Below are 14,213 nucleotides of genomic sequence, written 5' to 3' on the forward strand. Positions count from 1 at the left end.
CGGCTAGTCCATTTGTATTTCAATATTTGATCAACTTGCACAGTTCAACTGCTGCAGTATCAGCCCTGCTCGTGAATGCTAACACTCCAACCTTCGCTTTCAATCACTCCTCCCCCTCCCTCCTCCTCCTCTCTCCCCCTCCCCATTCTCTTTCTTTCCATTTAATATAGAGATGAAAGAACAGGGCTGGTTCATTCTAATAATTTGAGATCCCTTGCACAGGATGAGGACATGCCAGGGTTTGTGGACGAACAAAAGGGAAAGTTAGAAGAGGCTGGAAATTACTGCATGCCTATTAAAAATCAGCCAGGCTGAAGTAGTCCTGACTAGCAGACAGGGCCTGTAGCTCCAGGGAAGTGGTACTTAAGGGAATTTGCAATTAAGAGAAGCTTGGAGGCTTGCCACAGATTGCTTCCCTTGCTTTTTTTTTTTTTTTTTTTTAATTTAAAAAAGAATCACAAAGCAGGGACCTAAATGGAAGATGACAATAATGTAAGGTGACAGATGCCAGTTTGGCAGGAAACACTAGGAAGACTAAGTTACTTACCTGTAGCATTCGTACTGCTGCCACACGCTCTGCGCTCCATCTCAGTCTGGAAGGCAGAGTCTTGGTGACTATCCAGGGACAGCTGTCCAAATTCCTGAGAATCGGGCTCCACATTCAGGTCCCTCCAGTCCACCCTGGGTAAACATGGGCATCTGCAAGCAGAAGCCCCAGCCCCAGCGGGCATGCCCACTCCAGGAATCCTGCCTATTACAGCTTTCCGGCAGGCCAGGAGGCTGCCACCACCCACACTGGCCTTTCCAGGGGCTTGGCAGTCCTGTCTGCCAGGATCCACATAAATCTTTGAAGAAGGCTCATTTCTGTTTTCAGGCGCAATTGACACTGGGTCCTGGGAGGGATGGTTTGTAGCTAAGGGCTTAGAAGCTTAGGAGAAATAGGGGCTGCTTCTGATGGCAGGCGTTACGAGTTAGCAATCACTCCATTCAGGAGTCCAAGCCTGCTGGGATCCTGACCATGTAGAGAGCTTGATAACGATATGGATTTATAAGGCCCCACCTTTAGATATTCAAAAGGGTCTGGGTAAGACCTGTGGGTCTCTGTGTTCTTTTAAAAAACTCTCCACTTGAGTGTGACCTGCAGGTGGGTTACCAGCTGGGGTCCATATGACAGGATTTAGAATCTTGTTCTCCCTAATAGCTACCCCACTCTTATCCCACTGCCTCAGTGCCTTCTCTGGGGTGCCATAAAATGGGGGGTATCAGAGCACAAGGCAGTGGCATGTGCCTGTAATCCCAGTCATTTGGGAAACTGAGGGAGGAGGATCCCAAGGTTAAGGTCAGCCCAGCAACTTAGTTAAGGTCAACCCTAAACAACTTAACTAGACCTTGCTCATAAAACAAGGTGGGGGACCTGGAGATGTAGCTCAGTGGTAAAGCACTTCTGGGTTCAATTCCCAGGACCAAAAGAAAAGGGGGGTGGCAGTTATCATAACACCTTAATCAGTGGCCTAGTTCCTTTCTACTGTGGTCCCTGGTTGAAAATGCTGTTTCCAGGGAAGGTGTGTGTGAGGGTATGTGGATATATGTATGTGAGTGTGTGTGTGTGTGTGTGTGTGTGTGTGTGTGTGGTAGGGGAAAGAAACTGACCACAAGGGACAGAGCAGGGAACTGACACAGATTGAACTCCATTCCTAGAGGGAACCCTGGTCTTCCTCACATGCTTCACTGCCATTTGATCAACCTCAGCTGGTCACCAGGCTATGGCAGCCTCTCTCTGCCACAAGCCCAGTTACCTAACCCTGGAATTGGTTTGTAGTATCTAATCATGGGCACAGCACCACAGAGCACTTGTGTTGATGTTCATATGTGTCATTTCGTTTCACTGTACAGCAACTCTGTGAGATAGCTTGGATTTCTCCATTTCGCAGGTGAGGACCCGGGTTCAGAAAGGACAAGGGACTTGTTCTAGGGAATTGACTGCTAAGGATGAGGCAGAGTGGAGCCTCAGGCTTGATCCCTGCTTCTAAATGCCACTCCCCTTTGAAAGACAGGTTTAGGCAACTAGGAAGGAGGGCTCAGGCTGGAGGTCACTGGGCCATCAGGGTCAGCAGTTGGCATCTACCCCCTAAGTAACAGAGGAAGACCCCGTGTCGTCTTTCAAAGAGGAGTAAGACTCACAGAGACATTCAGTTGTCTCCTTCTTAGGAGATTAGGAGACAGCCTCTAATGAGGATCTGTAACCCTAATAAGGTCCTCAACTTACTTATTTGGAACCTGAAATCATGAGGGCACATGTGCAAATGCACACACACACACACACACACACACAGACTAGACCTGTGGATCACATACACTAGGGCTCTCCCCTCACTTTGTCTCTGCAAAGGCAAACACACTCCCCTCCCAGGCAGATACTTAGAGACTCAGGTTTTTGGACTCCCCATGTCCTGAGAATGGGGTATTTGTCATGATTCTGTTGGGAATTAGAGGTCCTGGATTCTAATTCACCACCTCTACGACTAGAGTAGCTGTTTAACCTTTTGCTTTACTTTCCTTGACTGAAAATTGTTGTGGTCATGCTAAGCATTCTTTTAGGTACAATATATAGCAAGTTTGTGATTACTTTCTTTTCTTTTCTTTTTTCTTTTTTTTTCTTTTTCTTTTTTTCCTTTCACAGTGCTGAGAAAGGAATCCAGAGCTTCATGCACGATAGGCAAGCACTCTACCACAAAGCCATATTCCCAACCCAACAGTCTGTGATTTCCTGATAGTCTCTTCTAAAAATAACAGCTAAGAGTTATTGAACCAGATCTATGTGCTAAGTGCCTTGTGCACAACATCTCATTTAATGTACATAATGGAAAGCAGCTTTTATTAACCCTAGTTAGGAGACAGCATACAAGTTCAGAGAGGTTAAGTAACTTGTTCAACATCAAAAGGCTGTCAAGTGGCAGAATTCCACAGCTCCAGGTCTCAATCACCTGGTCATACATTTTTTTTTTTTTAATTGCTTAGGAAAAGTCCTTCTTTCTCTTGGAAACAATATCCCTCTATGTAGAAATAAAACTATTTTAGGTTAGAAGCAGAAAGTTTGCAATACAATTAGATTCAGTACTACTCTTCAGCCAGGATTATTATTGAAATGCACAACAAAGGTAGCGTCATCCATGACAATCTGCTGTACTCTAGTCCCACAGGTAGAGCCCAGAGTTGGGAGAAATGACTCCCTCAGGGAGGGTCATCATTACTGCCCTGTGGAGGGCACATGGCATCTGCAGGAGTCTCCTTCTCTTATCAAGCCACTATTCTGAAAGGCCAAGGACTATAAAACACTTTGGAAGGAAATGTAATATAAATAAATAAAAACTCACATGGTATGGCTGAATCTTATGTGCTCTCCCAAAAGTATATGTTTGAAGTTCTAATCCCCAGTAACTCAGAATGTGATTTATTTGGCCATAAATCTTTGAAGAGGTGAAAAGAAGTCATTAGGGTGAGCTCTATTCCAACATGACTGGTGTCCTTATAAGAAGAGGAAATTTGGACAAAGATGTGTACAGAAGGAAGATAAAAGTGAGGACACACAAGAAGTTCATCTACAAGCTCTCTAGTATTCTTTTGAGGAGAGAGGCAGAAAAAAACTCAACCCTGCCCACACCTGGATCTCGGACATCCAACCTTCAGAATGCGAGAAAATAAATTTCAGTTGTTGTTGTGATTTCAAAGTGATATGTCCCCCAAAAATTCATGTGTGAGACAATGCAAAAAAGTTTAGAGATGAAACGATTGGGTTATGAAAGTATTAACCCAATTAGTGAATTAATCCCCTGATAGGGGTTAACTGGATGGTAACTGTAGGCTCTAAGGTGGGGCTGGAGAGGGTGGGTCATTGGGGAGTACCTTTAAGGTATGCAGTTGGTAAGCTGAGTTTAGGCTCTCTCTGCCTCCTGATAATGTCCTGAGCTACTTTCCTCCACCACAGTCTTCCACCCTGATGTTCTGCCTCATCTCAGCCCCCAAAAGAATGGAGCTGGCATTCTATGGACTAAGACCTCTGAAACTGTGAGCCCCAAAATAAATTTTCTTCCTCTAATTGTGCTTGTCAGGTCTTTTGGTCCCAGCAGTGAACAAGTGACTAAAACAGTTGTTTAAGCAACTCAGTCTGTGGCACTTTGTTATGACAGCTTCGGCAAACAAATACAATATATAAAATAATGTCTACAAATTATGTCAAAAAGCATATAATTTTAAAAAATAGTGTGTGCATGTACAAGTGTGTGTTTCCATCTGTCACATGCATCCACATCGCCACAACTCTGTCTTCATATGCATATTTGTGCATAGAAACCTCCCATTCCTCTGTCCATCCGTTCTCACAGCACAACCTCTCCATTCTGGCCTTGGGGCCCCGCTTTCCTCTTCAGTGCCCACCTTGCCCACACCCTCCTGGCTACCCTGGCCTCCTCAACTGCACTGCACTCCCTGCGCTGGGCCTTGGCTTAGCTACCTGACTCATGAACTTTTGCTTCTCCTGCAAGGCTGGAGAAAGTGCGTCTCTTCTGTAAAGTTTTCATCTGCTTTGCAAGAGAGGGTGAGTCACTTCCTTTTCTGAACTCTTGGCATTTTGCACACACCTTTGTCCTGTGGTGGTTATTCATGCATGAGCTGGTTCCCCCATCCCCAAATACCACACACACACACACACACACACACACACACTGGAAGGACTCTGTTTCTTCTCATCCTCGCAGAGCCAGCACACTGCTTGCCTCTCACCGACAGGATTTCAGGCTGAGGCGGTTGATCGCAGTGGGTGGGGGCCTCGGGTTCCTGGGGCAGCCTGCTGGGGCGTGGGGTGCGCTGGGAGAGCCAGCCCACCAGCGGGCCTCTCCAGGCGTTTCCTCCCGCTCCCTCCTCCCGGGGATCAAAGGCGCGCGCCGGTGCGCCCCACCCGCGGGGGAGCCCAGCCGATTGGACAAACAAAAGCCTCGAGTTAAACGTCGGCGGGGAGAGAATTGCAGGAGCTCTCGACAGCAAATTAGGCATTTAAAGCCAAGCGCAGTGGCTTTCGGAGATTAAATGCATTATAGATTTGCTAAACCAGAGGCGAGCCAAAGAAAAGGTAGACAGATCATTGCTACCCTTCAGGCAGCGGGGCGGGCGGGGGACCAGCGGCCCTAGCGCAATCACGCCCGCACGAATGCCAGGCACGCGGGCTTAATTTTTCATTTGCAATCAAGGCCACGTCCCCCCTTCTCATGGTCCCAGAAACACCGGCCCTTCCTCGGGTTCCTTTCACAGGCCGCACTGCCGAGTGTAGGGAAAATTATCCAGAGATAATGGTGCTGATTATGGGATGCCAAGTGGCTGGGAAGCGCAGCGGGCGCTTACAGATGAGGAGCGGGAGAAGCAAAGGATGCCCAACCCGGGTTCTTTCCCGCCGTGCCTTCGCAGGCCCCAGCGCTCGGGTTCTACCGGCATTGCAGCTGGGGGTGTTACATCGCAGCCATGAATGGGGAGACGAACGGCCCAGTTCAAGAGCTCTGTCTAGACTTCTTGGAAAGTTCTACGTTTCCTTCATTTCATCTCCACCCTTTTTATAGTCCAAGAAAAGAAAATTCCAGAATGCAGAGAATTCAGAGAAGGTGGTAGCCCAGAGCACAAGAGGCATAGAAGGGATTATGAGAGCGGGACTCAGGGGATCTGAGGGTCCTTGTCCCTGCACCTGCCACACACTCACCTGCGGAGAGCCTGGGTGGGTCAGTCCTGTCTGGTCTACAGCCTCCACACGCAGGAGCAGGACCGAGGGAGCACAACAGTTCTGTGCTTCACAGCCTGGAGGCGAGAAGGCAGAAGTCCTTGTCTTCCTGAAGAAATGTCACAAGGGACTGGGTGAGTCTCAATCATTTCTGAGAAGAAAAAAAAAAAAAAAAAATTAGCTGGAGTTGAGGGACTCAGATTTGACCTAAAAAAATTATTGCAGAGGGGAATTGTTACAATATGAACTAGAATACAACAGGTTTCAACCCCTCCTTTTCTCTAGTTTTAAGATTCATGGCAAAGATAGACACTGCTTGTGCCCCCTCAGAGGACAGGCCCCACCCCCACCCCCGACAGGCCCCACCCCCACCCCCGACCTCAGCTTCCTGACCTGACTTCCTGGTATGGACTGTTTATCAAGTCCCTTCCAGGGGCCTGACAAGCATCCAGGAACACTGGATACGGTGTTACGCATGATTCCAGATCAGTCCTAGCAGGTGGGTGTTGTAGCCCTAACATGAGGACACGGAAGTTTGGTGGCATTGCCACCGGCACCCTGAGCTATAGCAGAGATGAATCTGACCTGAAGGCTGGCTCCTTTGAAAAGTCACATTCCATCCAAGGACAACCTCCTCTCTTGCTAAAATGAGGCAGCAGGGAAGGCGAGATGTGGCATTTCCACACAGCCTCAGGCCAAAGTCTGAGGGTTCGAAGGGCAGGTCCCTGTGCTCTCGCTGCAGATATGGCTGCAGAACCCTGGCTGGGGTTGTGTATGTGAAAAGGGACCTCGTGGGGCTCCTGGCAGACAGGAAGCACCAGGCCCCCAGGACTTCAGAGATGGTAGTGCTGACAGCAGCCAACTGTGATCAAAAATTCCCTTTGCTCCTTCCTCAGGCTCACAGAGTTGCTGCCACCAAGGCCTCACGCTTCCTGACAGTGTGGTAGCCCAGACCAGAGACCTGGGAGACAGAGAGAAGGCCATTAGACCTTGAAGGATGGGGCAGAGTTGTCCCGAGAGCCCTACCCATGGCCCTGAGAACTTGAGTCATGCCAAGCCCCAGTTGCTAGCTGCTTCACTACTGACATAGGAGAAGTACTCTAGCCATATGGTTTCCAGAAAAAAGGCCCTATTGTCCCTACTACCCCAACCCAACCCACCACAGGAGCAGGACCAGAGCTGCCCTTGGGTGCTGAGGGGGAGGCCCTAGGCCAGACACACGCCTGTAGCTGAGCAAGCAGAACAGGGAGTGCGGAGTAGTCCCCATCCACTCATTGCTGGCCTTGTGTGCTTGGGCACCAGTCACCTCTTTTATCCACAGTTTTCTCATCTGGAAATGGCAGCAATGACAAAACCTGCCTCAAAGGTAGTTAGAAAGGACAGATGAACGAGTGCATCTGGTGTGCTTGGAATGTGCCCGCCATGCTGGAAAGCACTGAGCGTAACTGCTGTGTTGTTCATTATCACCGCACTTTTCTCTTTTAACTTAATCCCTAACCTGAAGCATGATCCAGATTCCTTCAGGGTCTTGAAACTTAGCCCTACCTAGGAAAGGGTTTTGCTCCAGCGAACAGGCCACAGGGAGACCAGGCTAGGCCATGAGGGTCCCCAGCTGATCCTCATTTACCTGAAAGTCCCCTGTCCCAGGATGGTTGGTCAACACTTACCTCTGAGAAGACAGCTGGGAGGCCCCTGAGTCGCCTATGCAGTGGCTCAGCATGCAGTGCCTTGAACACCCCTCCCCCTCCCCAGGTCTTTCCTTCCTCTCCTTCCTTATTCTCTGATTTTGTGTATCAATTCTCCTCCTCTGCTTCCCCTTCGTATGCTGAGGTGGAAACCAGGCCCTGTCCTTAAGGGATAGGGTTGGAGGGTCCTGTCAAATTAGCACCCTTCCTGCTTGGAAGGGAGGCCAGCTCCACCTTGTTGCTTACTGCCTCAGCTAGTTTGGGTTTTCTGGCTGAAACCCAGTTTGGGTTTCACAGATACTGTAGTTTAACAGCAGACATTGATCACGGTGCTGGAGGCTGGGAAGCCCAAGATCAGGTGCAGGACCATTGGATTCTCGGTGACAATCCATCCCTTCATAGGGCAGAGAGAGTCACCTCTGGCCCCTTCTGCCCTTTAAAAGGGCACCATTTCATCATGGGGGCACACCCTCCTGATTTCATCCCAAAAGCCTGGTCTCCAGATCCATTCCATTGGGGACTGGGACTTCAACTAGTGCTTATGAATACAGAAGGCTCTTGCTGCGGGCGGACAGGGAAGTAGAGAATAAGATTTTTTTCACCAAAGTCCAAACTCCTTCAGTGGCCTGGGGTGACTAGCCACCAGATACCCTGGCTTCCTGAGAGGGCTGTGAGGGTGGAGGTGGAGAGGGTCTGCAGCTGCACGGAAGCCTCTGGCCTGCGGCCCCTCCCTCCCCAGGGTCCTAAATGGCTGCGCATTTCATGAGAGCCTCTGACTCTAGACACACTGCTCCTTGCTGCCCAGGTGGCTGTGCATCTAGTTAAGAGAGCGTGCGGCCAGAGAGCCAGCCAGGGTGGGAGTGTGGGAGAGAACCACCGTGGGCTCATGGGAGCCGCCAAATCTGACTGACAAGATCTCAGAACAGGGCGCCTGGATTCCCTCGGTTTCCTGCACCCTGGAAAACGGCTCTGAGAGGCAGATAAGTGAGAGTGGAAGGCGCACCAGGGAGGGAGGTGAGGAGGCAGGTGCTAGGCCAGGAATCCAAGGGGGTGGGACCCAGAACTCTGACCACATCATCACATCTGGGACCCGCATGGCTCAGTCTCTGCCTCAGGAAGCTCTGCCCAGGCTGCAGAGGGCAGGCAGCAAGGCCGTATGGGGGGCTCCTCCCCAGGGCACAGGCTGGGTGCCTAGAGGACACCAGAGGTTCTGTCCTCACAGAGAGGCCTTGGCAGTTCTTCATGCCCCCTCTCAGCACCCCGCCCCCCGGGGACCTGCATGAGCACAGTGGGCGCCTCTGCCCGCAGCTTTGCAGATGGGCACCTGGGAGGAGCTCTGGGAGGACGTTTCCAGGCGGCCAGGTGCTGCCATTCATGGCTGTGTTCTCCCACCTCCTCTGGGAATCCTCCATCTTCACAAGCTTCTCGCCTCCATCAGGCAGAGACAGAGCCCTGGCAAGGGGTCCGCTGGCTGCGCCCTCACTCGGGAGCCGAGGTGGGGCCGAGGCTCTCTCTTGGACGTCTGTGGGGCCTCTCCAACTTCAGGCCCCTCCTCACGCGGGACTCAGTGGGAGACTGGGGGTGGCTCCCTGCTGGACCACCTCCTCACAGGCAGGAAAGCAAGGACTTCCCCAAGCCCAGGGCTGGGTGAGCAGGGTGCAATCCCTTCTCTAGGACTCCAAATGCAGGACCCCATGCTTGTCCTACTGCCTAACATACTGAATATTTTGTTTTTCTCTCCTCACTTAGGTTTCCCAAGAGTAGGAACTTTATTATCATTATTTTTAACTTCTGTCTCCCTGGCACTTAGAAGAGTGCTGGCACACAGCAGATCTCAATAAAAAAATTGTCCAAGGAATGAAGGCATTAATAAAACAGCCTTATTATCTTATCCCCATTTTACAGATAATGAAACTGAGATAGAGATAGGTTGGTCGGCTCACTCTCAAGCATCCTTTTAATTTTAAACTTTTAGGGAAGGCATGCTCACCAACAACTATTACTCTTTGGAAGTTCTTCTATTAGTCTGACTTGCTTCCTTCTTCATATGAGAATGGCCCATATTTTTATGGAGCCCTCTCTTCAGGTGAAGCAAATGGGTCCAGGTGATCCTGCCATCTTGAAGGGAAGACTTCGGCCCCACTGGGAAACTAAGGGTTGTAAGAACTGCCCCCACTGTACATCGGTCTTCTACTGTGTGGCAGGGGAGGGAGGCTTTAAATTACTTTAGCTATAGATCTCACAATTACTCTTCCTCTCTCTAATTTGGATGTTAATGTATTAGCTACAGCTTTGCCTTCTGGGCTAGAAATTGTCCCCCCCCCCACCCCGCCCTGAAATTATACATCCAGATAGAGTAGTGTTCATTAAAGTAAGATTAGGAGAGGATAATATGTGAGAGGTATGTAATCTTTTGCAAATGGTTAGTAAATTGGAACTACCCCAATTACAATCTTGTTCATCACACAGGGCTGAATTACTCTGCCTGGGACGGGAGTCTCAGCCACAGCTCTGCTCAGCTCCCATTTCATAAATATTGTATACACATGATATTCTCAGCCATCTGCTTCACTGGTCGCCGAGCACATTTTCTGACTTTCTGGTTGACTGCAGAGAGCGGCAGGAGCGGGGCAGCCATCCTGCCTGCTGCCTCCAAGCCCGGCTAGGCCTGCCTTCCGCCAGGGCTCTGCTGACACTGTACGCTTCAGGCTTCACCCCTGGAAGGACCCGCACCAGGCCCCAGGTGTCCTCTCTGAGGCTGGAGGACTCTCCCTGAATGGGGACCTGGGAAGTGGGCTGTGCTGGGAGGGGTCTTCTCAAGAAGGGGTACGTGGAGGCTGCGGAAGGTGAGGTAGCATAGGTGCCTCCGTCCCCAGGTCCCCTGCCCTTGGTGGTGGGGGCTGGGCAGTAGGCCTTGTGGGACTGAGAGGTTCTGCCTCCACCTCCCGTGGGCAACGGTCTGAGCCCTGTAAGGACGTGATGCCCGTCTCTCAGAGGTGGTCTGCTCAACATTAGCAGATGGGCTCATCTCTGCCGCTCACCCCTGCCACTTACCCCTGTGGGTCTGACCAGAGCTGCTCCCTCTGACCACTGGGTTTCCCTAATCTCATTTCTTTCAAAGAGGCAGTGAAGCACGTGGATGAAGAGTGCGGAGTCTAGGAGATCCCACTCTGCTATTTGCCAGTCGTGTGATCCTTAGCAAATCGTGGAACCCTCTCTGAGCTTGGGTTTCCCCATCTGTACAATGGGAATCATAATAATACAATTTACTCCCCAGGGCTGTGGTGCCCCGCAAACACTCAACGTTGTTTTATTGCAAAGGTGTTTTGCCTCTCTTCCTATAGATTTGGCATCCCCCGCAAAAGAGCTCACCAGTGGCCTGTGCCGGATATGTTCACAAAGCAGGAGGGAAGCACACAAAGCAAGAAGGCGGATCTCGTTAAGTGCTGTTGTGTGCTGGACGCTGTCTTGCAGGGTTCCTTTATCCAAGCTCACCATTCTTTGAAGCAGAATCACACATTACCACTCATTGTACGGACAGAGAGGATGAAGCACCAGGCTCTTTGAAAAGCAGATTTCCTGTTGCTGCCTTCTTTAAAATTTCCAGTTTACCATTTGTTAAAATGGCTAAAATCCAAATTCTTAGAATGACCTATAACATCCTCCAAATGGGGTTCTAGCACACCTGGGTGCTGAGCGGGGCTGCTCTCGGCTCCGACCTGGTCCCACGTGGCTCACCCTCCTGCTGCAGAGCTCCTCATGCTGGCCCTTCTGCCTGGGCTTAACTTCCCCTTCCCCTTGTGACTAAGTGATTCACATACATCCCTCAGGGCTCAACGTACATTTCCCCAGAGTAGCTTTTGGCCATGGTTTGAAGCTAGAATGTTCCCCAAAGGCCCATGTATTGAAGGCTTGGTCCCCAGCTTGGCGCTATTGGGAGAGGGTGGGCCTTTAAGAGGTGGGACCTAGAGGGAGGTCATGGGGAGCATGCCTTGGAAAGGGATAGTGGGGTCCCAGCTCCTTCCTCTTCCTCTTTTTTGCTTCCCACTCATTACATGCATGGGTTTTGCTTTGTCACATGCTTCTTTGTGTGGCCTTGCCACAGGACCGAAAGCAACAGGTCCAACCAATGATGAGCTGAAATCTTTAAATCTGTGAACCAAAATTAACCTTTTTTCTTTATAAGTTGAGTATTTCATGATTTATTATAGTAATGAAAGCTGACTAATTGCCTTTCTTTAACCACCCTCTGCCCCCAAGCCTGGATAAGAGCCCACTAGTGTATGTTTTTATAGTAACCTGTAGGTCCCCTTTATAACACCTCATAAGACTGTAGCTCAGCTGAGTGTGGTGGCACACACCTGACTGAGGCAGGAGGATTACAAATTTGAAGTCAGTCTGGGCAACACAGAAAACCTTCTCTTCAAGTCAAAAATAAAGAGTGTTGGGAATATAGCTTAGTGGTAGGATATATCTGGGTTCAATGGCCGGTACTAGGGGAAAAGAATGACGGTAGCTAAATCTTCCACAGTATGTGTGTTGTTGGCCTCGTTGGAGTGCCAGTCACATTCAGGGTCTGTCTTAGTCAGGAGAAGCTGGACTACACAATGGGAACTTCAGTTCCCAGCCTCATGTCTCTCTGTCATGCTGTGCGTCCCATAAGGGTGAGCAACAGCCTCTGCTCCACTTTGTCACTCAGAGATCCAGGACAGGGGAGCCTTTAACACCTTGTGGGTGCACCATGTAGAACGTGTGGCCTTCTTTGTGGCTGTAGCAGGGGCAGAGAGGCTGGACAATCCCGGGGAGCAGGGAAAATGCAGCGTTCCCCGAGAGGGCGGCACATCCCTTCCACTCAGTTCCTCAAGCCCCAACTGTTGGGGGAACAAGGGGAGTAACGGATCTGCCACTGGGTCTCACACAGCTTTTCCTTTGTGTCTTTTCCATGCCTAGTGCATTGCTTGGCACATAGTAGAGCCCCCCCCAAATATCTACAGAATGAGTGAGCATGTCAGTGTAAGAAGGTCAAGATCTCACACCAGCAGTCAGAGCCAGGGTTGGGCTCTGGATCACTATCCTCCATTTTCAAAACCTTTGGCCTTTGCATTCTACCTTGCTGTCTCCCTCAATTTGTGGAATGCTTTTCTGTCTTGTAGAGAAAAGAATATCATGCATTTAGCCACTTAATAGATTTGTCATTCCTGATGAAGCTGATGAAAGTTACATGTCCTCCAATCAGCGTTGCAATCAGCCATTCAGCCACTCACCCAAGACAAGTGGCAGTTCAGATTCAGCTAACATTTCTTAAGTGCCTACTATGTGCCAGGTGTGTCCTCGGGCTAGGGTGCACCGAAGCCTGGTGAGGTGAGCATTGTTTCCTGCTTTGTGGATGGTGACGGTGATGGAGGTGGCGGGGGAGGGAAGCCTAGATCCGCAGGCAGAGCTGCTGGCTTTAGGTCCAGTGCCTTTTCCCCAGAGCAGCCAGTTTTGTCACACCAGGTGTGCCTCAGGGTCCCCTGGAGGACCTGGAGGCGGTGCAGATTGCTGGGTCCCAGCCCCCCAGTTTTCATTCTATGGAAATGAACGCCCTAGAATTTGCATTTTATTGAGCTCTGTGCTCTTGTTCCCCTGCAGTTCCTGTGTCCAGGGTCTGAGAATCCCAGCCCTGCAGCTGCTGCCAGGTAAGGGTAAGGAGCACTTCCCTTGTTAACTTGGCTCCATGTCTAGGCTGGGGGAAGGTGGGGGTCAGGAACTAACATCTCCGCGCGGCTGGTATTTGGTACTCCTCTGTGAGGCTGCCTGCAATCGAGGTCTGTAAAATGAGGGGGTTGGACTGGACGAGCTCTGGGGTGCTTGGCAGATCTGACATTCTATATTCTATGATTGGATGAACTAAACCAAAGCTACAGATTCCATTTAAGTCTCTTCCTAGGTGGGAAGTGCTACAGACTAAAAATTGTATGACAATAAATATCCAGGGAAGTCAAGGAGTTATGGAGTAGCCACTGTGTGCTCAGCATATTGCAGGGCTGTGGGGAATCCAAGACAAGTGTAAGATATGACCCTGCTGCTCACAGCACTAGCAGCCTGGTTGTGGAGCCAAAAAAAATGTGCACTTGAAACAATGAGAGAAAGAGAAACGTGTTAGGGCAGAGCCAGGTGCTAATTACCCTGGGTCTGGCTAGGGACTACCTGCGGGGTCCAGGAAGCCCCCAGGAGGAGAAGAGACTCCTGGAGCCCAGAAGTCTGACCACAGCCCGTAACTAACATTGGTGTAGCAGCACGGCATTCTTGCTCACACCATCCCCACAATCCAGGGTGAGGTGCGGATTTGAGGGATTAAGAAGCAAACTCAGCTGGGCAGGCTATCTCGGAGGCGGAGGCAGGAGGACTGTGAGTTCAAAGCCAACCTCAGCAATTTAGCAAGACCCCAGGCAACTCAGTGAGACCCTGTCTGTAAATAAAATACAAAAAAGGGGCTGGGGCTGTGGCTCAGTGGTTAAGCAACCCTGGGTCACTCCCTGGTACCAAAAAAAAAAAAAAAAAAAAAAAAAGGCAAGCTTGTCTCAAGTTGACTTTTATTAAGTGATGAAGTTGGGATTTGAACCCAGACCTGATGATATCAAAGTGTATGTTTTCTGAAAGGGTGGACAGGAGAAGTGAAGGAGACCGTGGGAGCCAAGAACTGCTGGGTGCGTCCTGCCTTGTGGAAAGTCTTGAATGGGAAGATTGCAGAAGAGGTTGGTAGGCAAGGTGAATGCCAGCCTAGT

This window comes from Sciurus carolinensis, chromosome 11 (genome assembly GCF_902686445.1).
Source record: "Sciurus carolinensis chromosome 11, mSciCar1.2, whole genome shotgun sequence".
Taxonomy (NCBI): domain Eukaryota; kingdom Metazoa; phylum Chordata; class Mammalia; order Rodentia; family Sciuridae; genus Sciurus; species Sciurus carolinensis.